General features: G+C 30.8%; 1 protein-coding gene and 1 long non-coding RNA gene across 7 annotated transcripts in view; one reads left to right on the top strand and one right to left on the bottom strand.

Annotated features, from left to right (window-relative positions):
- Nucleotides 1-23,877, bottom strand: part of LOC100874639 (uncharacterized) — a 133,991-nt gene extending 110,114 nt beyond the window's left edge. The window contains exons 1-2 of the mRNA XM_076533681.1: nt 21,082-23,877; nt 18,327-18,717 (exon numbers count right to left, since the gene is read on the bottom strand). The gene's annotated coding sequence lies outside the window, so the exon portion shown is untranslated. The remainder of the gene's footprint in view (nt 1-18,326; nt 18,718-21,081) is intronic.
- The window catches only part of LOC143264811 (uncharacterized), a 264,256-nt gene that overhangs the window by 121,997 nt on the left and 116,898 nt on the right, over nt 1-25,361 (top strand). The window lies entirely within an intron of this gene.

The following is a 25,361-nucleotide window of genomic DNA, read 5'->3' as shown; positions in this document are numbered from 1 at the left end:
TCATTAGGAAATAGAAATTATTTTATACTTTTTAGTGCATTTCGAAGTCGGCGTATTTTTTTTTCTTAAAATTATTTTATTTTCTCTTTTAAAGAGCTGTGCTATTATAGTTTCAACCTAATACTCTTTGAAACACCTCGAGATTCCTTTCGAATGGAAGTTATTTGCTGATCCAGAAACACTCGTATGTTTGGTAGTTTTATTGTTGTGCGTGATTGATATTGTAACATCCCTGAAGAATTTTTAAACTTTTATTGTAGTGTCATTTCTTCAATTATCGACTGTATTTCACCCTTACCGACCGCGACATTAGACAAATCGAGTATCATAAGAATTCAGTAAACTGTCGGTAATAAATATATAATTCTATAAGGAAAATTCCGCAATGCTATGTGTTTACGTGCCGCGAAGCTCGCCCCGAATTTCCTGGAATTCTCGCGTAGTCTTAGAGAAGGATAGAAATACATTTTACAATTGCCATATTATTAATTATCAAAAACTATTAGCTAAACAAATCAGTTACTACATATCAAGCGTACTAATATTATGTTATCCAGAATTAAAGTCAAACGTTAGTTTATTACAATATATATTGTAAATTATAATATTATTCAATGGAATGTTCTAGAAGCATCCTATGCTTATACATTCAGCTCCGATCCGTATAGAAGTCGTGCACAGCGTATAGAAAGAGATAGAAAATGCAATTTCATTAAAACACTATTAAATTACTATTTTTATATCAGAAATGTAAACCATAATGTAGAATGCGATATTTATAATGTAATTAAACCGTTCGTTTGTACAATTAATGTCTAATTACGAATTTATAAGACAATTATATATTTCAACGTTATGGGGGTTTTCCGAGAATTCGCCAGGCTGGCGAGTATAAAAGGCCGAGCGGAGCTCGCCAAAATCGCAGAACAGTTTTCGAAGTCGAGCCAGCTAGAAGTCTTCAGACAAGTATAACCGGAACAGTTTTCGCTGTGAAGAGCCGCAACGATTCTTAATACTTGACTGGTAAAGCGGGTATACGCCATTTGGATACTTGGTCGTGGGTCGTTCTAGTAGCTAGCTAACGCAGGCTCCCCATTCAAACGGTCTCGTATCTGAAACTCCGCTAGGAGAGTGCTATACTTTGCGCCAAGAAAGGCTAAGATATCGAAAGGATAGCTCTCAGCTACTCATATTTGATTTTACATCGGATTGCTAACGCGCCATCAGATTCTCGGAGCTCGCTCTGGGTCGTTTCGTAGCTAGCTAACGCAGGCTCCCCATTTGAGCGGCTTGGTCTCTGAAGCCCGTGTCTTTTGGGTGGCAGTTCAGCAATTACGATTTTATATTAGAATCAATTGATTTGCTACCCTGTCAACTTATACTGTTCACCCTTTTCCTGTATCGTTGGGTCGTTCTAGTAGCTAGCTAACGCAGGCTCCCCAATTAAGCGATCTGGTTTTGGCTGTCAGTGTTCGTTTTGACGAAAAGGGTCATGTACAATTAGTTGTCGAGTCAGACTAAAAGAGTAACTGTTCCGAGGTAATAATTCATTTAGATTCAAACAAATTTTGAACTTGAATTAATAAAAGAATATTGTTCTGTCATCAGCGTAATCTCAGTAGTTGACTACACCGCGTTAGATATCAGATAAAATCATTAATCTGTCTAACTTTGCGAAAGCGTATTTAGGTACACTTAGAGAATCACACTTAGGTCGTGTTCCTCGCTGAGGTAGACTATCACGCGCTAGTATTAATAATTTCGTAAAAGACTTTTCATTATATAAATTATAAACGTATTAATCAATATAAACTTTGTAATTGCGATAGCGTTCGAGACGAGAACTGAATAATATAGAATATCGAATTCAATTAATTATATAAAAGCGAAGTTAGCTTCATCCGAAAACAGACTTAGGTACGATCTAATATAAAGTATTACCTAGCGAGAGTCATTTAGTTAGATTCATAATTATCTATTACGTATTGCTTAATTTGCCAAGTTCTGTTATTTCTATTATTAATATTATATCAAGTCTATTCTAGTTTCTTTAATCAAACCAGTATACTTTTCATATTTTGTTATTTGTTACTTGTTATTTGTTAAATTCATCATCTTCGTTATTTTATTGAATAAATCCTTATTGTTGAAAGATATTGGCCTGTGGATTTCACTCCTTAACCGCACACCACACGAATCCCACAATCTTTAGATTTAGTTATTTTCCAAAACGAGTCGTTTAATTGGTAAAAGCCGCTCTTTACCTTCTTAGCGCTAGTAACTATCTGAACTTAGGTTCCAGAGTCGTTACAATATTAAAGGTTGAAGAATATGTATGTACATGTTACATTTGGGGAAATGTAGAGATTTAGGATGCTTAACTTAGGATTCCAATGTAACACCCTTTGAAGACAGAGGGATAACACTACATGATGTTCCAGAAACACCTGTACGTACGCAGGGGTTGTATTGTTAGATGATATTAGAGGTAGAGGATAATAGTTATAGACAGGATAGATGATTGAATTATATATGTGTGACAGTTTAGAAAATAGGAAGATTTAAAATGCTGTGAAATAAGTATGAGTGTGTGAATGATTTAATGGATTGATCGATATAATAGAGGTAGCTATGTTAAGTAAGGTACATCATAAAATGGATAGTTAATTATATGCAATTAGTACGTAGTTATTAATATGTATATAGGATGGGTCACATAACACTTATACCTAAAGTGTCCGCTGTTTTTAATGGCATAATAGTATTTCAGAAAAATTATGTATATTTCAATAAACAAATCATTGTGATAAAAATTATGTTGCTCAATATTATATTATCCAATATTTCAAAAACATCATCGGTTTAACATTTTTTTCATTTTTAATTTTTAAATTTTACTTTGTTAAGTTTTAAACAAAATGAAATTTCAATATTTAAATAGAAAATCATTCAGTTAATAATTATAATTTCCTTATAATTATTAATAATTATAATCAATCACCAATGACTAACGTAATAACGAACGTGTTAAAGGTTAAATGTGACTTTACTACATTACTACGACAGTGATTGCTCATTATATATTATCGAAGGTAGTAAAATCAGTCATTGGAAATGAATATCTGCTGGTGGTACATAAAAATTCTTAGAAACGATTTTAACCTTAAAAATCCACGAACACGCACAAAGGTGTAAAGTCGTGAAATTATAGTCCATGTAAATAGTACTCGCGTGCCTTATAGTGTTTTTTATTAACAGAACGTTTGATAAACGCGATTTTTGTGGAAATGATGGTGACTAATTAATCTAGAGAGGTGGAGAAGTCACGCAGAAAGCTGGTCATTATGTTGTAACATTAATAATCGTCGTGTACGTTATATAACTCATAAGTAACCAAGAGAAATGACCAAGTTCTTTAACAGCGATATGAGTGAATAAATGGCTAAATATACAATGCAATATTACATTCACATTTGTAGAATGCGTGCTTATTTTAGCATTTATATTCACGCAGGTATTCCAAGAATCTTGCATTACTTTTATTACTTATTGAACATTGGAAATATTAATATACAGGTACTTGAAAAACAAAGTTCAGAAATATCATTAAGAAAGATAAATAAAATAATATATAATACTTAGTATCTAAAAATTTGAAAACTGGAAAATTTTGGTGTTTAAAACTATTTAATTCTTATATTTTTTAATTTTCTAAATTTCTAAATATTCAATTTACGTAATTTCGAACTGCATTTACAAAATTCTTAAGTACTTAAGCTTAAAAATTTGGAAATACTTAAATTTCAACATTTCGATGTACTTAAATTTTTAAATTTCGAAATACTTAAATTTAAAAGTCTTTTAATTTATAAACTTTTAATTGGGACTAAAAATTCTTATTTACACAATTTTAACAAACAATTTTGTAGAAGAAAATAAAAGTCGCTATTTGTCTGTCCATAAATTATTTTTACGAATCTTTTATAATCCAGTCCAAACATAATTTGCAATTCAATTCATCAACCGAAGTCTATATTTAATCGAAAGCCAGCAGTGGTACAATATTCAAAGTCGACCTGTCAACTTGATAATGAAATTATTTACCAACTCTTCCAAAGAATTAAACAACCCTCGTTAGACCGGAATCGCATGAAAATTCAACGAACACTATCCGCGAAAATTCAATTTCATTCGAATTTGTCGGAAATGATTCGGAGGAATGGTAATTTCAAGAGCGAGCGGCAAGAAATTCAAATGAGCGAAAGAAAGAGGCGATTCGGGTCGAGAAAACTGGAACGTCCACGTTCCACCCACTCATCTATCCGCGATCGATAGCAACACACGTTGCTGGGACTACACGTCGCTCGCATAATCAATACGGACTGATATATCTGTAATAGGAGCGAAAGACAGCCGGTTGGGAAGCGGTATAAAAAGGGGGAAGAGGAGATACCGATGATAGATCCGTTGACATACAAAGCACACGATACAGTTTGTCACAAATCCACCGTTCTTTGTTTGGAAAATTATTCACACCACACGGTAATAATAAAAATCTATGTAGTCAAATATCAAGTTATTTCGCGTCTGATATTGACAATAAACAAAAATTCAATATTTAAGAACAAATTTATTATAAAATACATGCAATGAAGTAATTGATTACTTAACGTGGAAATTAACAAAATTAATATAAAAATCAATACTATATAATAAATTAAAAATATTACACGGAAATTTTGTGATAGAATTTAAAAACCAGCTACATATGTAATTAAATTCTTAACTTCATTTTGGAATGAATTTTTATTCTAATCGTTGTTATTGTATTTTTAGGTTTTGTGAGATGTAAGACTTTCTTTATAAAAACTTTGTACATTTTTTTCACGTAAATTTTGATTTTTCTAAATTTCTGTTGCGTGGATTTTTCATTTTTTCTTTTTTACAATTTTCATAATATTATTAAATTATTTTTTCCTTCGTGATATTATCTAATTTTTAGGTACATGATAGATAGTATATTGAAAACATTATACATGAATATTAAAAAGAAAGAAATTACATTTTTAACAAACTATCGACTGACGATAACAATGAAGTTCTACCGACTACAGGTAGATTCATATGTAAAGGTACCTCTCTGTAAGTTATAAATATATATATTCTAAAATGTAGTAAAGTAGTAAAATCTGTTCTAAAGTATAATAAATATAGTAAAGTAATAAATATATCCGTTACAATTTGTAAAATGTTATTTTAAAACATATTACTAATTATATTTTATAAAAGAAACAAAATTGATATATGATTAAACTGGTGATAAAACGTTATCGACTTTTACGTTTTAATATTAAAATCAGTACACACACATAGTTAATATAAGAAGGTAGTAAAATATTAAAAGCTTGTTTTTAATTTGAATAAGATTATTATTAAATTTATTTATCGAAAAAATTTAGTGCAAATTTATTGAAATATACCAAAATATAATGTAATAAATAAAAACAACTTTATTACGATGTAATCATTTTTTAAACGCATAATAGTATGTTTGTACTTATATGATACCGGTTATATGATATTATTTAATGTATGATATACATAACTATATACTTTATCAACCCTTGTTATATATGATATTTCATTTCAAAGTATACTCGAAGTTATAGACTATAAGTTATTAAACTAAAGTCAACCAAATATTAGACTAGTTCAAAATAAAATTCTTCTCTTCAGAAATAAGAAATTTCATTTTAACATTATTGTTGAAATAATAAGTTTACTCCAATTTTTAATCAAAATACGCTTTCATTATTACTGAAAATTAGCATCGTAAACGTAAATAAGTAAACTATCAACATAATCATAGCCTACAAATGTAAATGTTACCTATAAGTAGAAACATAACCTATAAATTTATATGTATCGTCGGGTAGTAATGTGTGTTACTATTTGAACTGAGGTTGTATTATCATTTCAGGTGAATTGTAGATAAAATGCAGTTATAGCTGTGCAATGTTCTACACATTAAAGTCATATTCAATAGATAAGTAATCGATAAGTAATCGGAGGGTGAAATATTGCATATATCTACCAAAGAAGTGGTAGGGATGAACTGAAAGGTCGACTCATGTGATTCCAGAATTCATTTCAGTCCCGGTTCGACCGTCGAAGTGTGCAGTACTAAAATATTTAACATAACTGCTCTGTTGAGTAATTGTAAATTTTAATTATTTCAGAACAGTTAACACGTTAATTGCATCTTAGTCAACACGTACATTTAACATGATTGAATGCATTTAATTAAACGTAATGTTAGACGATGTAATTACGTTCATAATTACATTACAATATTTTAATGTAATATAATTAAATTAATAAACACATTGCAGAAATTTAATTTAATGTGACTATGTCAGTAATTACATTACAATAATTTAATCTAATGTAATTAAATTAATAATTACATTATAATTACATTATAATTACGTTATAATGACAGTAATATAATATAATTAATCTAAGATCTATGTTTAAATAATTAAAATAAAGAAACTTTAAAAATTTGATATAGTACCTAGCATATCATTATGCTGATACATTTGAAAACTGTATTATTATACAGCAATAGAATACAGTTACTGAGTAACGTAATTATCCAATAATTTGTTTATGATGTTGTTATGTAAGTAAAAAACTGTAATTATAGGATATCAAAGCAATTTTCTAACTATTCGCACAATTGTTAATTCACACCATTTATGTAATTTACTTGTAACATGATAATTAATAAGTTTGAAGCAGTAATTTATCAAAGTAAACGATATAATAAGTGAACATAAATTAAAAGATCTATTACGATAAATTGTAGAATTTCAAAACTTGTATGTGAAATGATTATTGTACTCAAATATCGTTGAAGTAATTAACAACAATTGATGGATTTTTGAAATTTTCAAAGTTTATCACAGACGTATATGTCAAACTGATTATATTATCTATTTGTGAATCATGAATTTATTATTTCCTATATAATTCATTAATCATGTATTTATATCTTTTAATCTCCATTTCATGCTAGTGCAATCTAATAAATTATTAAACATTATGATTATTGGAAATCTACCACATTATATGTATGTTATACTTAGCAATAAATGATTGTTTAATTGAATCTATTTATTTATAATTAACTGACAATTGAATACAAATAATATGTTAAATATTCTAAATATATTATTACATTAAATATATATCATAAATACTATATTAAAAATGATTATTAGATCCTCTATCTTTGATCTAAACAATATATCTACAAAATGGACTGCCAGAAATCATCACAAAATTAACAGAAATATTTCTTTAAATAATAATAACATCTCCACAACTACAATCGCACGTGAAAAATAATAAATCTCATCAACCTTCAAAAGGTACTTAAAACTCTGAATTAACTCTTATAATTATTTTCACCAATTTCCATCGATTACTTTTATTCTTCGTAATTATAAAATCTATAATTATATAAAAATTGAGAGCCTATGCTTATAATTTTTTATATTGCAAGCGGAAATTCATTCACTTTTAATTGCTCCACCATCTCGTCAACATGTTGCAAAGTACAAAGAATTGTGCAATATCTATGCACTTAAGATTACATTTCTAAGAACGTCATAATTAAACGAATGCGTGCATGTAACATTCTCTTTACGATAATTCTTATCAACCACAATGGAATATACAAATTAATGCAATAATTTCATGGTCGTCAATTTACCCTTGTGTAAAGTGCACGTGGAAAATGTAGCTAACTCTTATAAACACATATACAGCAATTAATTGCATTATTATCATTCAGCACGTAGACGACATAATCGTAACGTGCGTAATTTTGCAATGTTACTATATGCGTTTACGAGATCCATTAATTATTCATGCAACGTAGTTGAATGGGCACGGGAGAGAAACGATGAATTATTCGACTTCTCAGGCTTCGCCATGTTTACGGAAACACGAAGAAAAAATGAACACACGGAAGTACATATATCAATGAAAGTATGTGAATGTCAGCAATTAGAAAGACGATCCTTGCGTTGCATTGCAGGAGAAGATTGTTTGAGAGTAATAACGAAAAGTAATTTGCAACAACATAAAAATAAATGCGTATAACAGTATAGTGATGATAGCCAATTTTTCGGTCAAATTTAGAATATCTATGCATTTAAATTTCTGAATCATTTAATTTATTAATGGTCATATTCTTTGTTGCTATAATGCTATACAGTAATTTCTGTTATCATATTATATTACCGTACAGTATTTTTCTATTACTATATTATGAAATTCCAATATTCCAGAATTACAAATTACAAAAATTTCAACATACAATAATTCCTAAATCATCACATCATTCCTAAATTCCCAAACTCATAAATTGCCAAAGTCCAAAATTCCAAAATATCTTAATTTCTAAATTCCCTTATTTTTCTTTTTTCCTATACTTCAAAGTTTTAATGTTTCAGAAGTTTAAAGGTTTAGCAATGTCTAAAATGCAAAGTCTATTTCTAAATTTCTAAACATTCTAATCATCAAATTTTGAAGTTCCAAAATATTAAAATTTTTAAATTGCCAATTTATTAAATTTAAAAAAGTCTAAAAGTGAAAGTAAGACACTAGCCAATTCTCGAGAACCAAAAAGTCAAAAATACCATTTTTCTTTCCCTCGCGCGGCCCCAAAGAAGGAACAGGTAACAGCTCCTAGAGCTGTTCGATTTACTTAGAGATGGTTTCTCTTGAAGGCACCAGAACCTTTATATCTTTACCGTCCATGTTCGCACGGTCTCTAACGGTGCTGAATTCCCGGAGGATCGGTCGCGTTAAGCGGCTGGGATGCAAATTCGCCCGACGTACCCTCGGAATTCGACGATGCTTCCGGCGTGTATATACGTCGTGGTTCACGTGGTGAGTTCAAGCATTTGCATCTGAATAAAAAGCGAAAGAAGAGCAGACTCCGAGTGCTCTTCGACGAGAGAAAGAGTTAACGCGTAAATGAATAGACCGTTGATTGATGCAATGCAAGAAATGATTTACTTGAGAATCACGAATCAGAGGGATGAAACGAACAGTGAATACCGTATGCGTTTAATGACCATATAAATATTAATAAAAATAATATTACGTGCATTATGGAGGCTGTATAATAAACATGTTCTTAAACAAATGTATTTAGATACATTATTTAAATACAATTTTGATAGTCCAACAGTGGTGAAAGGTAGAACCCTTCTTAAGAGGGTAACGGTAAAATGTAAATAATGCATTTAAAATTGTAGAACTTGATATTAGTAATTGTCATTATTTAATCAGAATATATTTTGCCGTTATGCGTGAAGTAAAAAATAAATGATAAACGCTATAAAATGTAATAAAAAATATTTTCAATTACAAGCGGAACGGTGTGAAGGAAAAACCGTCTTTTAATAAATAGATTCTAAAACTCTGTATTTCATTTCAGTGACATGTTAACTCGTCGTTCACAATTAACAAGTTAAATTTATGTAATCCAATTTTTATTGATTTTAACTCATTAAAATAGGATTATAATTTATAATTAATGTATTAAGTGTCGATAATCCAAATTATCAACATAATTATTAATGCATTAGACATGATTAACGCACATAAATTGTAATTATTGAAGTTATTGTATTTAATGGAAATAAATTATAATTAATGCATTATAATTTTAATCCTGATTTAATTAAATTCGACAACTTTCTGAAGCAAAATGTTTCGAAAGTAAAAAGAGCGACTGAATCACAGTCCATTCTGCCTGTTTTTGCGTTCACAGTATCAGCGTTGATCGACTGCATTCCATATTGGAACCGACACAGAAAACTTGCGAAACATTTGCACAGATTCGCAATCATCGATGTGGCGCACTTGAAATTTCTACACGTACAAAACCCGCATTTTTCACTGAAAGCAACACAACGATTTAACCGATGAATTTTTTACACATTTATTTTGATGAAACCTATGGTATAAAAATTGAAGAATGACAATTTTTTTAATGTTGAAGAATGTCTTTTTTGTATACGTTTGTATATCTTTGTTGTTGTTCTTTTAAACATGTAATTTTTGAGGTACGATTTTGAACAAAATCTGTTAAATTTGTTGAATGATATGTACAACAATATGTAATATTAGTTATACCAATTATCACATTAATTTGCTGAATTAATAAATATTTTATGTCGAGCAAAACAAATTTGTGATATATTATTAAAAATTATAAACTCGTTCATGTGTTCAAATAAAAAATCATTACAGTTCATTTTATACTACGTAATAATTATATACATTGTAGGCAATTAAAAATTGTACAATCATTGGAAATCGTTTTATTTTATATTCGACTAATATTAAGCACGTATTACGTATTGATATTATACATGTATTTACATTAAGTATATCTCAATAAAATGCCACACATACATTAATATCACATCGTATATAACAAATCTTAGCATCAACAAAGTAATATAATATGAACAATTTATATCGCACAATTGAAAATTATTAGAAAATATTATATGTGTTTAATGGTATTTGAACAGCAATATTAATTTTAAGTGATTAGTAAATCATTTTAAAGAATATCCTTCACTGCTTACAAAATTAGATGCAGCAAAACATAATTGAAATAATTCATGCTATGTAATTAAAAGTGATGAGTATAAATGTGCAATAATGCAATAATTTTGAGCAGTAATGCGCTTGAATTTAAAAGATACTGTACTCAGAAATAAAATGCAACAGGTTTAAAACAAGCGGCAATTTGTGTAGCATGCCATGAACGATTGACGTGACCCACATTTATATACGAGCTTGGATCGATTGGATTGCGAAACAATCGCACGCGGAATCACAGAAATCCGTGAGGAGTGAAGGGTACGCCTTATTTGCATAACGAGCCATCGATAAATCAATCTATCGTCGAAGAAGGGCATCGACGCGAAGCTGTGGAATACGGAACGAACGTGATTTTATTCCGTGTTTCGTTTCTGTCATTTTTGTGGAGGATTTGCGTTAATTCGCGACGTGATCGTCGGATGAATATTCAGCGATCGGACTTAAAAGGGGAGAAAAGCGAAGCCATCGGCTAAAGTGAAACTGTTACGTCTGCCAGTACCGTTAAATGGATTATTCGCATCATTGAATTCATATCTGATCCATTTTATAATACTGTAATATTTACATTGCAGTATTTACATTACGGTATTGCGTTTAACCCTTAGTTATCGTGGTACGATTATATGTACAGGGTGTTTTCGAACTGGCGGTACAACTGAAAACAGTGTGAATTTACGTGAAAAAATAAGAAACAATATAAAATACATTATGTCACTTTATTTTCCAAAAAAAATTGAATCTGAACAGTTTCAAAGTATTTCCGAAAATGCTTGTTCACGGCACATAAAATGATAAATGCAAAATTTCATTACTTTGAGATTTAAAGAATGTTATAAAACAAGTAAATGTAATCATTAATGCTACGAAAGTACGTTATCAGTCATTCTTTATAACATTATTAATATAGATACTATATTATTCATGTAGATACTAATGTTTTATACGATGAATAAGTATATACACTAGTCAAAAAAATTAAGGGAACAGAAAAATTCCTTAAACTTTTAGGTCATTTTCAAAATTGCTCTGCCTCCGTTGAAATTCATCACAGAAGACATCCAGAATAGTCATTTTGAAGCTTCAGGTCTCTAGTTTTTGACTCTTTATCTCAAAAATTTTTTAAGCCCATTATCATTAACAAAATATACAAAAAATCGCGATGAAAAAATTTTAGAATTTTTCTTCTTTTTTTAAAGGTCTGTAAAGACATGGAAAAATTTTTTTGATTAATGCCACTTCTCGACTGCTGTTCCTTGTTCCTTCCCCTATAATTTGCACGTCTATGAAGTTCGTTTCGACGATCGGTCGCAAAGTTATGAGCTACCAAAGCCAAAATGATGCTTTTTCCTTTGATAGTCATTATCTCATGAACCCACCATCGAACAGAAATTGGAAATACGGTTCCAAAAAGCGGAGAATGTACCCTTTAAGATGGGTATATCAGTTTTTGATTAAATGTTTTTTTTTTGTGCTTAATATTGATGTAAAAAAACGTCAAAAAACGGTGTTTTTTCCTCAAATTACAAAAGTTACGGTATCTTTGTAAATAAGTATTGTAATGATTATGCCCAGGTTTTTTTTAAGCTCATATTGCCCACAAAATGTATGCGAAGTTTCAAATGACTCCAATTCTTTGTTCCCTATGAACTGATGGATCAAACTTCGAAATTTGAACGAAAAGAGTTAAGGGGTAACACCACTCTAGAGCCCGAAAAAGAGGTCTAATTTTGACAATTTCTTTTGGAAGAACGATAAACGGAAAAGAATCTCTTTTCAGAGGGTTTATTTAACACATATTGAACTACGACAAAATAATTTTTGATTATCATTTTCGTACAAAATGGAGGCGACAGAGCTGATCGGCGGAAACAGCTTTTGTAAAAACACTCCTACGGGAGGACGGATTTCTCGTTATGTATGAGTCGTGGGATAAAAAATCAAAAGAATTTATAATCTATATACAATTGGTTTTGGAAGTACGTAGGGGTTTTTTGATTAATCAATTTTTGTGGAAGTTATGCGTTTTTTAAGGAATGAATCGACTTTTGCATGAAAAATGAGCATAGAATTGTTTATAAAAAAAAAGTTTGCATTCAATCAAAAAACGGCTACGTACTTCCAAAGACAATATTGTTGTGAAGCTACTGTAAAAATTGCAATTCAATCCATGCAATAGTCACCGAGAAATCCATCCTCCCAATATGAAGAAACTGGTTTCGAGAAAAACGCGTTTGAAGTTTTATGAACATCTTGATCCTTAAATTCTTTGTTCACCGCTAATCTGCAATGTACTATACATTTGGCTATCCAGATCGGTGTTTGTCACCTTCTCTAGCTTTCTGGATACTTCTGTTTGTTTTGTAGGAAACAAGTAAACTTATTATTTTAAATGATAACAATAATACGAAAGCGATGAATTGCAACATACCGCGCGAGTACTCAGTGCGCGCTCTGAGGCGCTGCGGCAAAATTGATAATTGAACCATTTAAAATTTGCTTTCCACTATAAATCAAACAGCATTCTGTTCTTAAGACTCTAAAGTATTGTTTTAGCAAAGAAAAAAAAATCGACTTTTCGAAAATTCTAGAGTGGTGTTACCCCTTAACTAAATTCGATAGACATAATTATAATATTATAATATTAACAGATAATACTACATATTATAATATTTCCAGTGAACATTATACATATAAATTAATGAAATGTGCATCCTATATTATACATCTACTATGTATACTTCATTTTCGAATCACGATACTAAACACATTGCTGGTAGGTTATTTTCATAAAACAGTTAAATAAAATGGTAAAAAGTCGGACTTCAATATCTTCATTTGTTAAACTTAAAAAAGACATATACAGAGTAGAATAAAATTGCACTAAATAATTTTAAATGTTAGTTTTGATTTGCAAAATTTTATGTTGAAACTGCTCCTATAAATAATGATCCATATTCCAAGAGAGCAAATACATTTACATTGGTTACATGGTCACACAATTAAATAAAAATCTTGATCAATAATTACTTCCTTATACACTGAAAATACAATTAATAAATTATGTAGCAAAAATTTGATTAGACGCTTTCGATTTGTAATCAAATATCTTCTCAAATTTTGTTGCCAACCTAATATTTTTGAGAAAGATTTGAACTAATAAATTTGAAAATTTATTGTAATTTTCCAATATTTTAATTGTTACTTGCAAGATGTTTGATGCAATAAAAACGAAATAGTACTACACTACTAAAAATTATATGTACCACGTTTAAAGTATAATCACCACTAGTTAAATACACTACGTTTAAAGTATAATGTAACTAGGTAAATGTATTACGTTTAAAATATAATCACTCGTAGTTAAATATACGATGTTTAAATTATAATCACTCGCAGTTAAATGCATTACGTTTAATGTACAATCACTAGTAGTTAAATGTACTACGTTTAGAGTAAAATTACTAGCAGTTAAATATCCTACGTTTAAAGTATCTACGTTTAAAGTAATCACTAGTAGGTAAATGTACTATGTTTAAAGTATAATCACTAATAGTTAAATTTCCATATAAAGTAGATCTACAATATTTATCAAAATATTTTTTTGTTGTCGAAAAAATGAGCAACCTTCGATAGAAAGCGAGATACCGTATGCTGTATAAATACACAAACTGCCTTTATTTTTATTAATCTGTGATTCCGACTAAAAAGTATAATCAATATTCTTTAAATGTTAAGTTTTATTGCGTAAGAAATAAATTATACAAAAAAGTATTGACGAATTAACTATAGTAGTTCTATAAATATAGTAACTATTTAAGAAAACTTTTAGTATGTTTTATGTACAAAAATACGGAGCTCAATAATTTATCGTGTTTTTACCACCATGAATTATAAGGAACATTCGATACAACATACTACAAATAAGATATTTTACATAAAGGCAGTACCTGAAGAGATTACGCAAGGTTAGTATATTTATAAAATGCTTGAAAATCAGATTTTATATTCCAGTTTAATTGACGTTAATTCATCAATTTTCTTTTATATAATTTACTGTCTACGCACTACAAATTAGTATTTAAAGTATGCTGACTACTTTTTCTACCAAAAGTCCATATCATTGAGAATATAAAGGGTTGGTAAATGTATGCAACGCACTGTACATATTTTAAAAATAACGCGCTCGTGTTAGACGAGATTTCTCCGGCTGATTCTCCGCGAACGATGAACGGTCTTCAGGGTAAAAGCAAAGCGTTTCCGCGTTGCGAGCTTCTCCACGGCAGATGCGTGCGAAAGGAACAACCGAATGCGAAAGTTCGCGTTTTATGACCGTGGCATTACGCCGTGAGTTTGAAACGCTAACGATCGAAACGTTTTCCCGCTTAAACGATCATGATTCGACGAGTTTCGTAATCGTAGGGTGAAACGCTCCAACTTTCTTTCTAGTCTCAAAGAATCCCCGACGAAAGTCGAATCGATTTACTATTACGTTCCAATCGAGTCAATTGAAATTTTTCCTTTATAACTAGACCACGGATGTTTATTACGTTATTATTAAAATTAATAATAATTTAAAATTAGTTATAATTTATTATAAGTTATTATTAAAGGTGTTTTGAAGTTTGCAAGGAAACATGTGAACCATAGACCATAGATCTAAATTACATGATGTACATATGTACACTTTGCGATATATCTTAAATTCATAAACATTTACAGTTTTCTAATAAGATTCTTGATATGTCGAAACTGTACAGATAATTACTTAAGTATATCTTCATCTCTTTAAACTTCGTAATGTCATTAATTTTATATTCTAAGTAATATTCGAATACAATTTTCAACCTAACTTAACACTAGATTGCCTAAGGCAGTCATTTTGACTGCTTTTCAATTTCAATTAGAAAAACAATTGTGTATAGAATGATACAGCTTCTTAGAATTTTGTGACTTTTTGTACAACATATAAATGTGTTTATTAATAATTGGAGTTACCTCCCCCCTCTTTCATTTCCGGTATATATATATATGTGTTATACCTATATTGCCCCAAAGCAGTCAAAATGAATCAAAGTTTCAGTCTTTCTAATGTTAATTACATAATTATTACCTCTTCAAGGATATATAGATGTTTCAAATAAAAATACCAATTCATCCATATCATTCAATAATCTATCGATGCCTCAAATACTATCATTAGCAGATAACTTTCTGCACCCCAGCGCTTAATCGTGAAATAATAAATCAAACATTAAATCTTGATTTCCAACGGAAATATTTATTGCTCTAATTATACACAAGCAATTATCCAACCCACTTTCCCTTTCAGAGAGATCCACATAATGATTCACTCAAGATCACTACCATCAAAAAAAGAGAAAAAACAGTCATGAAAAAATTTTCTAGCAATTAGTCGATACGTGATAAAGCTTCGGAAATAAAATCGAAACAGCTCGAATTCGTTTAATTATACAATTAAATCGTCTAACGAAACCACTCAACAGGCATATTGCAGTCAGTAGACAACAGAACGCTTCTTATTTCTTCATGGTTGTAGATAATGTTGCACTTTCTGCAGCATCTATTTCTTTGTTTTCGGTCGTCTTTGTCTTCGAGCAATCTATCGACGATTCTTTCGATCCTTGAATTATACCGATCGACCGGCAGCGTGCTTATTAACCTCTTTAATCGTCGATCATTCATTAAGTATCGACGAGACGTGTTATTCTTCTTTAATAAGTCCCCGTAACGGATGCTCTTCTTATAAAAGGCATCTCCATTTTTCGTTTTTGTTAAGGGAGACAATCTCCGTTGTGAGAGACGTTTAACAGTACAGTCAACGCTCAGATGATGGAAATGTTCCAGTTTTTCGAGCATGTTTGAAGAAGTTTGAGATATTGGTAGAAAATTATTCTTATAATTTTTACATTTTGGAATTTTGGAATCTAGGAGTTTTGATATTCTGGGGATTTGGAATTTTGAAGTTCCGAACTTTTGGAATTTGAGAATTTGGAAATATATAAATTTGAAATTCACCAATTTGGAAATTTAGGAACTTGTAATTTACAACTTTGATTATTCAGGAATTTGGAAATAACAAATTTTGGGAGTTGGAAATTTACAAATTTCTGAATTCACAAATGTGGGAATTTAGGATTCTGACAATTAGGAATTCAGGCATTTTGGAATTTTAACAATTGAACATCCTAGAAATTTCGGAATATGGAAATTCGAAAGTTTAAGAATTTGAGAATTTAAGAATTTAAAAATTTGGAAAAATTAGAATTTGTTAATTTAGGAAGATAGGAAATTAAAAATTTATAAATGTAGGTTTTTGGAAATTTAGGAGAAATTAAAATTTTACGTGGATTTAAGACTTTATGAATTTAGATATTTTGGAACTCAGAAGATTTGGAATTTCGAAATTTAGGATTTTAGAAATAAAAAAGTCTCGGACCTTTGAAATTTGAGAATTTTAAACATTAGAGAATCTCAAAACTTGGGAGTTTAAAAATTTTTTAATTCATAACTTTAAAAATTTTGTAACTCAGTAATTTAGAAATTTGTAAGTTCAGAACATTGTGAAATCAAGAAATTTAAGGATTGTTATGACTTTGAGGCTTAGAAGTTTTTAACAACCACAATTTTAAAATTTTAAAGTGACAGTTATTTAATCATACCTATAGAAAATTCATATTTCTATTTTAAACAGTATTTTAAGAATTTTTGACCATTTATTTTCATGAAAAACGTTTACTTTGAAAGCATTACAAGTGCGATTATATAGTCGTTTATAACGACCAAATAGGATTATCAACTCAATATTGATGTTGCAGTACTCCTTAGAGTTTAAAGCGACAAGAATTTAGAGCAATCCGGTTTTAGACGACGTTCACTGCTCCACGGTTGGTTACAGACTGAGGACAACGCACCTAATCGACTTTGTTTATTTCCGAGTAAGGTTGTTACACCTGCACTAAGTTTCTTATAAAGACATTTCCTTACGTACTTTCACCTTATAACTTTTTATCTTTCAAACATGCTGTATAGGAAACGTATATGTACATTGAAAAATAATTGCAAATTTAATAGAGTAATATATAGAAACAAAACTTAAACAACAATATAGTTTTCCCAAAACATTCATATATTATGTTATACCATATATGTATATACTAATATGAAATAATAAAAATTAAATCTTTAAAATATCCCACAATTATTATATTTCATTTAAAAAATCAATTGATACTTTGTTAATATATTTCGATTCTAAGTCAGTTTTAATTGTCTTGTTATTGATGGATAATATCAAAAACGTCATGTTTATTGACAAAAAATATAATAAAATAAGGAGCGACGACTGACACAAATATTAGCTACATAAGTGTAGCTAATAACGCAAGTTAGCAACATTAAAATAATTATCCCTCAAATCCAAATAATTGCATAACTAGAGTCTCTTTTATATCCTAAACAAATAGCAATTATTATAAAAAAAGATTTTATCAGTATAATTTTTCTTCTCACCGTCTATGAAAATACAATTAGTCAAGTCTTAATTAAAAGTTACTACCATCTCTAAAAACCGCGTGCTAAATCTGCAAATAATCTGAAGATGTACTCACCACGGCACTTCCTCTTTCTCGTTTCCGCCTCAACGGACCATCCAACTCGCATCAAGAAGCCACGATGTATAACTATGTTCTCACTTTCTGCACAACACACGATCCACACAATGTCCGTTTCAGCGGGCCGTCCTAACGAGCCGATAAAGACGCGGGATTAATCAAGCAGAACCCGTCTGTTATCGTCCCCGGCGAGGAACTGTATCATCCCGTTCGTCTGTTAGCTGGCGAAGCCCCCGACGACAACGCTACGCGTTAAATCGTGCAGAAATCCAGGTTGTACGTGCACCGACCTGAAGCCACAGAACCTGCGTCCCTGACCCGCTCAACCTGTGGCCTCGATGAATCACGCGACCAGCACCAGCCACCAGCAGCACCACCGCCAGATATTCTGGAAGACAATCGACGAAAGTTCTCAGCCGGATGGACAGGCACACGGTGCAGCATCACCGATGCGGAACACCTTTGTTTAATGTCTTTACTTACACCGTATCATTCGAAGAAATATGCGTCAGATGATTATACTTGAATTTTCATCGATTTGAATTTGTTATTTTGGTGGTTAGAGAGTTCAGAGCGGGAGTTGGGTTTTGTGGGTAGATACAGTTTGGGTATTTGGGGATTTAGGAACTTAGATGCTTGCGAATTGGGAAATTTTAAAAATTAATTGGAGAATTTAGGACTGTGGGAGTTTAAGAACTTGGGAACTTGGAAATTCAAGAATTTAGGACACTGGAAATTTGAAAACTTAAAAATTTGAGATTTTGGAAATATAGGAATTTTGAAATTAAAGCACGTAGGTATTTAATAAATAATTAATTTAGAAATGTAGAAAGTTAGGAATTTAGGAATTTAGGAATTTAGGAATTTAGGAATTTAGGAATTTAGGAATTTAGGAATGTAGGAATGTAGGAATTCAGGAATTTAGGAATTTACGAAACTAAGGATTTCTGGAATTCAGGAATTTATGAGGGGGCCTCAGGAACTAAGGAATTCAGGAATTCAGACATTCAGGAATTTAGGAATTTTGGAATGTAGGAATTCTGGAATCTAGGAATTTAGGAATTTAGGAATTTAGGAATTTAGGAATTTAGGAATTTAGGAATTTAGGAATTTAGGAATTTAGGAATTTAGGAATTTAGAAATTTAAGAATTTAGGAATTTAGGAATTTAAGAATTTAGGAATTTAGGAATTTAGGAATTTAGGAATTTAAAAATTTAGGAATTTAGGAATTTAGGAATTTAGGAATCTAGGAATTTCTAAACTTTGGAACTTAGAAGTTCGGAAATTAAAGAATTCAAATATTTGATAATTTAGGAATTTAAAAATTCGAAAATTTTGGAAATTAAGAGCTTAGGAGTGTACAAACTTTGAAATTTTGAAATTTCGGAGTTTACGAATGTAAGGATTGAGAAACTTGGAATTTAGGAATTTGAAAGTTTGGAATTTGACAATTTAAGAATTTCAGAATTTTCAAAAATTAAATATTTGTAAATTTACAAGTTTAGGAATTATAGAATTTGTAAATGTAGGAAGTTGGTAATTTTTAAATTCAGAAATTTGGGAATTCTGAAATTTAGTATATGTTTCTTGCTAATGGAGTTGTATATTCTGATATATGGGATTGTGAACATACATTTGTAAGAATAAATTTGATATATTACTTTGCTGTTCTTCCTATAGACCAAACATTATATTGTGAATGAGTAGGTGAAATTGCTTTCTCCAATCGCAGTTGTGCATCTATAGATAAGAATTCGTGTTATTTTAAATGTAGCATAAGTTTTATTTGATATTTTAATATGTAGTCACTTTAACGGACATTATATTGTTGATGGCAAGATAAAATTGTGAAACTCTATACATTATGTATATGCGTTATTATAATCATAATATAAACTCGATCTGGTGTTTTGATGAGGTAAAACTACTTCATTGCAGATATTTACTGATTATATATGCGAAATTCTAGATGAAATTATTCCTTGTAAAGTAGGTTATGAATTTTTATACAAAAATATGTCCCATGAATATGCTATAAATTCAATTTGTTACCTTAACAGTTTACTTCTTTAATAGAAGTTAGATATTATAGATAGATAAATAAAATTTCATTTTGTAAATGGTATTGTAAATAGATACGTAAAATTGATTTTTGTTTATCTTTATGCAGTAATTGTGCAATAAAATAAAGTTCAAATTGTGCATTGTAAATCTTTAGTTGTTATTAAAAAACAGCTGCAATTATATTTTATAAACTTTATGTGAACGCATTTTACACTATGACATATGCAAAATTTTAATTTGTTATTAATTAAAAATATAGTTAATTTGAGTAATGATTACTGTTACAGTACCATTAAAAATAATTAAGCTAATTTAATATTAATAACTTTGTAAATATCAAATTTGTAAACAGGTGTTAAATACTCCCTTATTGTTAAAATAATGTATATTAAGTAATTGTTACTAAAAAATTGTTTCTTGTAAGATGTATAGTCCTTTAAATAAATAATATCATTCTGAAGTTTGATTCACTTAATTAAGAATTTAAGAAAGTGATTCATATCATGAATGTTTTTCTAATCTAATCAGATCTCAATCTTATTTTAATTGCTTTATGAATGAATCATTAGAGATTAAAATTGCATTAACTGCTATTAAATCAAGTTAATAATTTCACCAATAAAATACGCAATACATTCTATACAGAACGGTTTACGAATCAAATCTATAATGAAGTATAATACATACCTTGATCTTCTAACGAAAACTCGGGTTCTATCTACTTTCAATGCAGAAGAACTTTGTCCCAGAAAACAATCACTTCTACTATCTTTTCACACAAATTCTTCGGTACACTTAATCTATTCAAAGATTTCAGCACCTCCGACTACAATTAACCTTGATCTCTCCCTCTACTCAACAAATATAATTCTTGCACTATAACAATTATTGCACTAAATTTTTGTTGATGATTCACCAAGATGCAATTATTTCACTCAACACTCTTAATCACTGCTACCGATTAATCGTAAGACCACATACACCTTTAAATTCACCACCACAAATTTCCAAAGGTTCTTCAACGATGCACTTGATCCACACTGGTTCACGAATCGAATCACCACCAAGTGCTTCTTTAACGAGCAATCCTCTGGATTAACCGATCAAAAGGAGAAATTCTCGCACTCGAAGCGATGGGATCCTTGATCAGAGATCCAACTTCAAGTTCCCGGACGCCTGTCAGCTGGCGAGATAAGAGACCTCGAAGATATCGACGTAGTTCTGTCGAGACTCCGTAACCTGTTGATTCGTTCAACGACTCTCAACCATGCTGCCTTCAGAGACCAACGATTTTCATCGAAGTTCGCGTAATTTCTTCGGAACAAATGCTGTTACGTGACAGTTCGGTTCTATCGGTAATTTATTCGCGGTCGAGGAACGTTGAAAACCAGATTCGCGGTGAGAGTGTTACCGCGAAACGGGATTAGTCAATAGCTGTTCAAATTACACTTTCGAAGCTGTAGCTGCCGAAGCGGATTCGTCGAGGTCTCCAAACTTGGCCATCCAACCTCTCGATGTCCAAGTTGGAATCTGTCCCAGACTCTAGTTACAGAGATCTTCCTAGAAGCATCTAACTGCCTGGGGAACTCACTGGATCAAATCTACCTCGGTTTTGAAAGTTCAATTTATGACGACGGTGAACTTTCGGTTACTGTTTGGATTCTTTGTCAATAATCACTCACTTTTCATTGAAAAAATAGTATCCATAAACTGTGAAAAACTTCAAATTTTCGTATCATATAGTTGTTTACAATTTTTGTAGAATATTTGTATACTTTGTTAATGATTAAATCCGTAACAATTGTAGAGAGTTATAATCTTCTGCAGATATTCTCCAAAACGATGGTTCACAATATCATATTTTGTAAATCAATTAAATTTGTTTAATAAACTATTCAGTTTATTTTTATAAATTCTCTAGTTCTATTTAAAACTAGTTTAAAGTCAGTTTTATCTGAAACTAGTTTAAAGTCAGTTTTATTTAAAACTAGTTTAAGATCAGTTTCATCTGAAATTAGGTTAAAATCAATTTTATTCAAAACTAGTTCATATAAATTTTGTTATTTTCGCTCTTCACGGTCCTTCAAATACCGAAATTCTTTGAGTACCTGTAGGTACCAAACTTTCCAAGACACTTGATGTAAGAACGTTAGATAGATATATGGATCGGCAGTTGATCATGCAGCATCCCCGGATACAAAGATCCCTTAATGGATCTCGATTAAAGCACTGATTCACGATGAAGATTGATTACTCGCGAGCGCGCGAGCGGCGCGTATTCGAACATGCTTCCGGCAAGTTTGATCAATCCAGGCCCGCGAAATCTGGCTCGATCGGTAAAGATGCCCGTGGGGGAGTTACGTGAGTGACCGGAAGCGGCCGCTACCAAAATGGCGGAAGGATGTCAAGTTCGGTCGTCGGATCTCGCGAATTCCGAAAAAGCGTAAGGATGAAAAACGTGTCGAAGGATGAAACGAGCGCACAGCGCAGGTAAGAGAGGTTTTCGAGCAACTACGAGCCGGTCAGAAGGCGGCGTGTCTTTCTCCCCTGCATCGTGCATCAGCCTCGTGGAGAGAGGGAAATGGCGAAACGATGGTAGGAGGCATACTGCAAAAACCGGCGAGAGGGGAGCAGGTGAACGCCGATAGATTCGCGATCCTTGGGAATCGAGATCGGGATACTTACATTCAAGAACTCGATACGATTTGCGAGCTTAAATGCGGAGGAGAGGTTGAGATGATGATGCCGATGGCTGAGTAGGAAGAATATTATTCGTTAGGGTAGGAAGTCTTCGGAAGAGGAATGATAAACAATTAATCAACTCATCTTTATGTATAATGAGGATCGGCGAGTGAGAGACACTGGTAGGTATAAGTGTAAATGTGTACTGGTTGGCATTAATGGAATATGAGCTGTTTTTATATGAAATTTGAGAATATTTTATTGCGGCAATTTGAAATTTGTAAATTTATTAGGTTTGCAAAGTTGCAGATTTTCCAGTTTCATAACTGGGAATTTCTTAGTTTCTGAATTTTTAAGTTATCGAGTTTAAAAATTTATAAATTCTTTGATCTCTCAATTTATTAATTATGCCGTCCCCAAATTTCAGTTTTTCAATTTACTAATTTACTGATATCCTAATATCCTAATACTCTAATTTCGTAATTTCTTAATTTTTTAATTTCTTAATTTCTTAATTTCCTAATTTCCTAATTTCCTAATTTCCTAATCTCCTAATATCCTAATGTTATAATACTATAACTTATCAATTCTTTATTTTCCAAATTTACAAATTTCCCAACTTTACAATTTCGCAATTAACACATCTTTAGGTTTCTCAACTGCTAAATTTCCAAGTTCCCTCTTATATCATTATTATCTACTATATCATTATCTACTATACTACTATTTCACTGCACTATTAATCGATCATTCTGTTCTAAAATTATACCATTATTTTACTATTTTATTGTCGTACCATTCTATTATCATACTCTATTCATACTCTATAGTATAAAATCATAACGTAACGCGTAACGCTGTCACGGCTAGGTTAGGTTAGGTTAGGTTTAGGCTAAGTTACATATGTCACGGTCATATTGTAATCTATAGTATAAAATTATAACGTAACGGTGTCACGCGTAACACTTTCATACTTACTAACCTAACCTAACCTAACCTAACCTAACCGTGACAGCGTTACGTTATGATTTTATACTATGGAGAGTATGATAGAGTACAATATAACCGTGACTGCGTTACGCGTTACGTTATGATTTTATATTATAGAGTATGAGAGTATGATACCCTCTGCATTCCACAATCCACGGTCCCACCACCATGTCACTTTGGAAGCGCATTCACACGAAATAGGCGCGAAGCGCATTGGGGGTTGGGCCGCGAAGCGGCCAGGGGGCACAGCCCCCTAGTTATGCTATATTTTATAGGTTTTCTATTTTACTGTATTATTATATTTGACTATATTACATGTTTCCTATTCAACTATTTTACTATTTCATTTGTGCATTATACTACTATACTATTGTTCTGTTCCATTATTTTAGTAAACTACCACTCTAATATTTGATTGACGTGAGAGTTCGTTCTTCTACTATACTTCTATTTTACGATGTTACCGTTCCAATAAACCATTAGAATATTATGTTACTATTTTCTCAAAACTACGATACACCTATGCTATACCAATATATTCAATATACCATCATACTATTGTACTATAAATGCTATTATACTGTATTAATATTAGTATTGTACTATTATAAATGGATATAATTATTATTACTGCATATTACTACATGATTATTATTAATTATGCAGCTATAATCAATTACCTATATACTATTATATAATTCTGGTAGATCACCATTTCACCATAATACTATAAAGTGATACTACTATTCTGTTGAGTCGCTATTTCAATTTATTACTTCACTATTGTACTATTCTGTCACTATTATACTATAATACTATATTAGTATGTTACTACTCTGTTAAGTGCCTATTTCATTTTACTATCATACTATTGCTCCACTATTCTGTTATGTCACTGTGACACTATACTACACTACCATACTATATGTCCACTATTCACCTACGTCACTACACTGTTATTATAAGATATCGTTAATCAGATACTGCTAGCGTGATACGTACAGGGTAACCAAAAATATTAAGACTAACCTTATAATTATATATGCCTGAGGTCAAATAGGTGAAAAATGCTCATATAAATTTATGTCCAAAACACTTTATTGAAAAGTCATAAGCATCCATAGATTCATGAGCAGAATTCGCGTTACAGAATCGTGCACGTATTATAATTGTCAATCACAGTTATTGTTTACAGAAACGGTAACTCTGATAATGTATAATATATCAAAATGCATTTACTATTATTTCGAATACAGTTGGTATATATGAAAGAGTTCAGCAGTCGCTAATTCGGT

The sequence above is a fragment of the Megachile rotundata genome, chromosome 7, assembly GCF_050947335.1.
Source record: "Megachile rotundata isolate GNS110a chromosome 7, iyMegRotu1, whole genome shotgun sequence".
NCBI classification, from domain to species: domain Eukaryota; kingdom Metazoa; phylum Arthropoda; class Insecta; order Hymenoptera; family Megachilidae; genus Megachile; species Megachile rotundata.
Note: the sequence above shows the minus strand (reverse complement) of the source record. Positions and strands in the feature narration are given on the sequence as shown.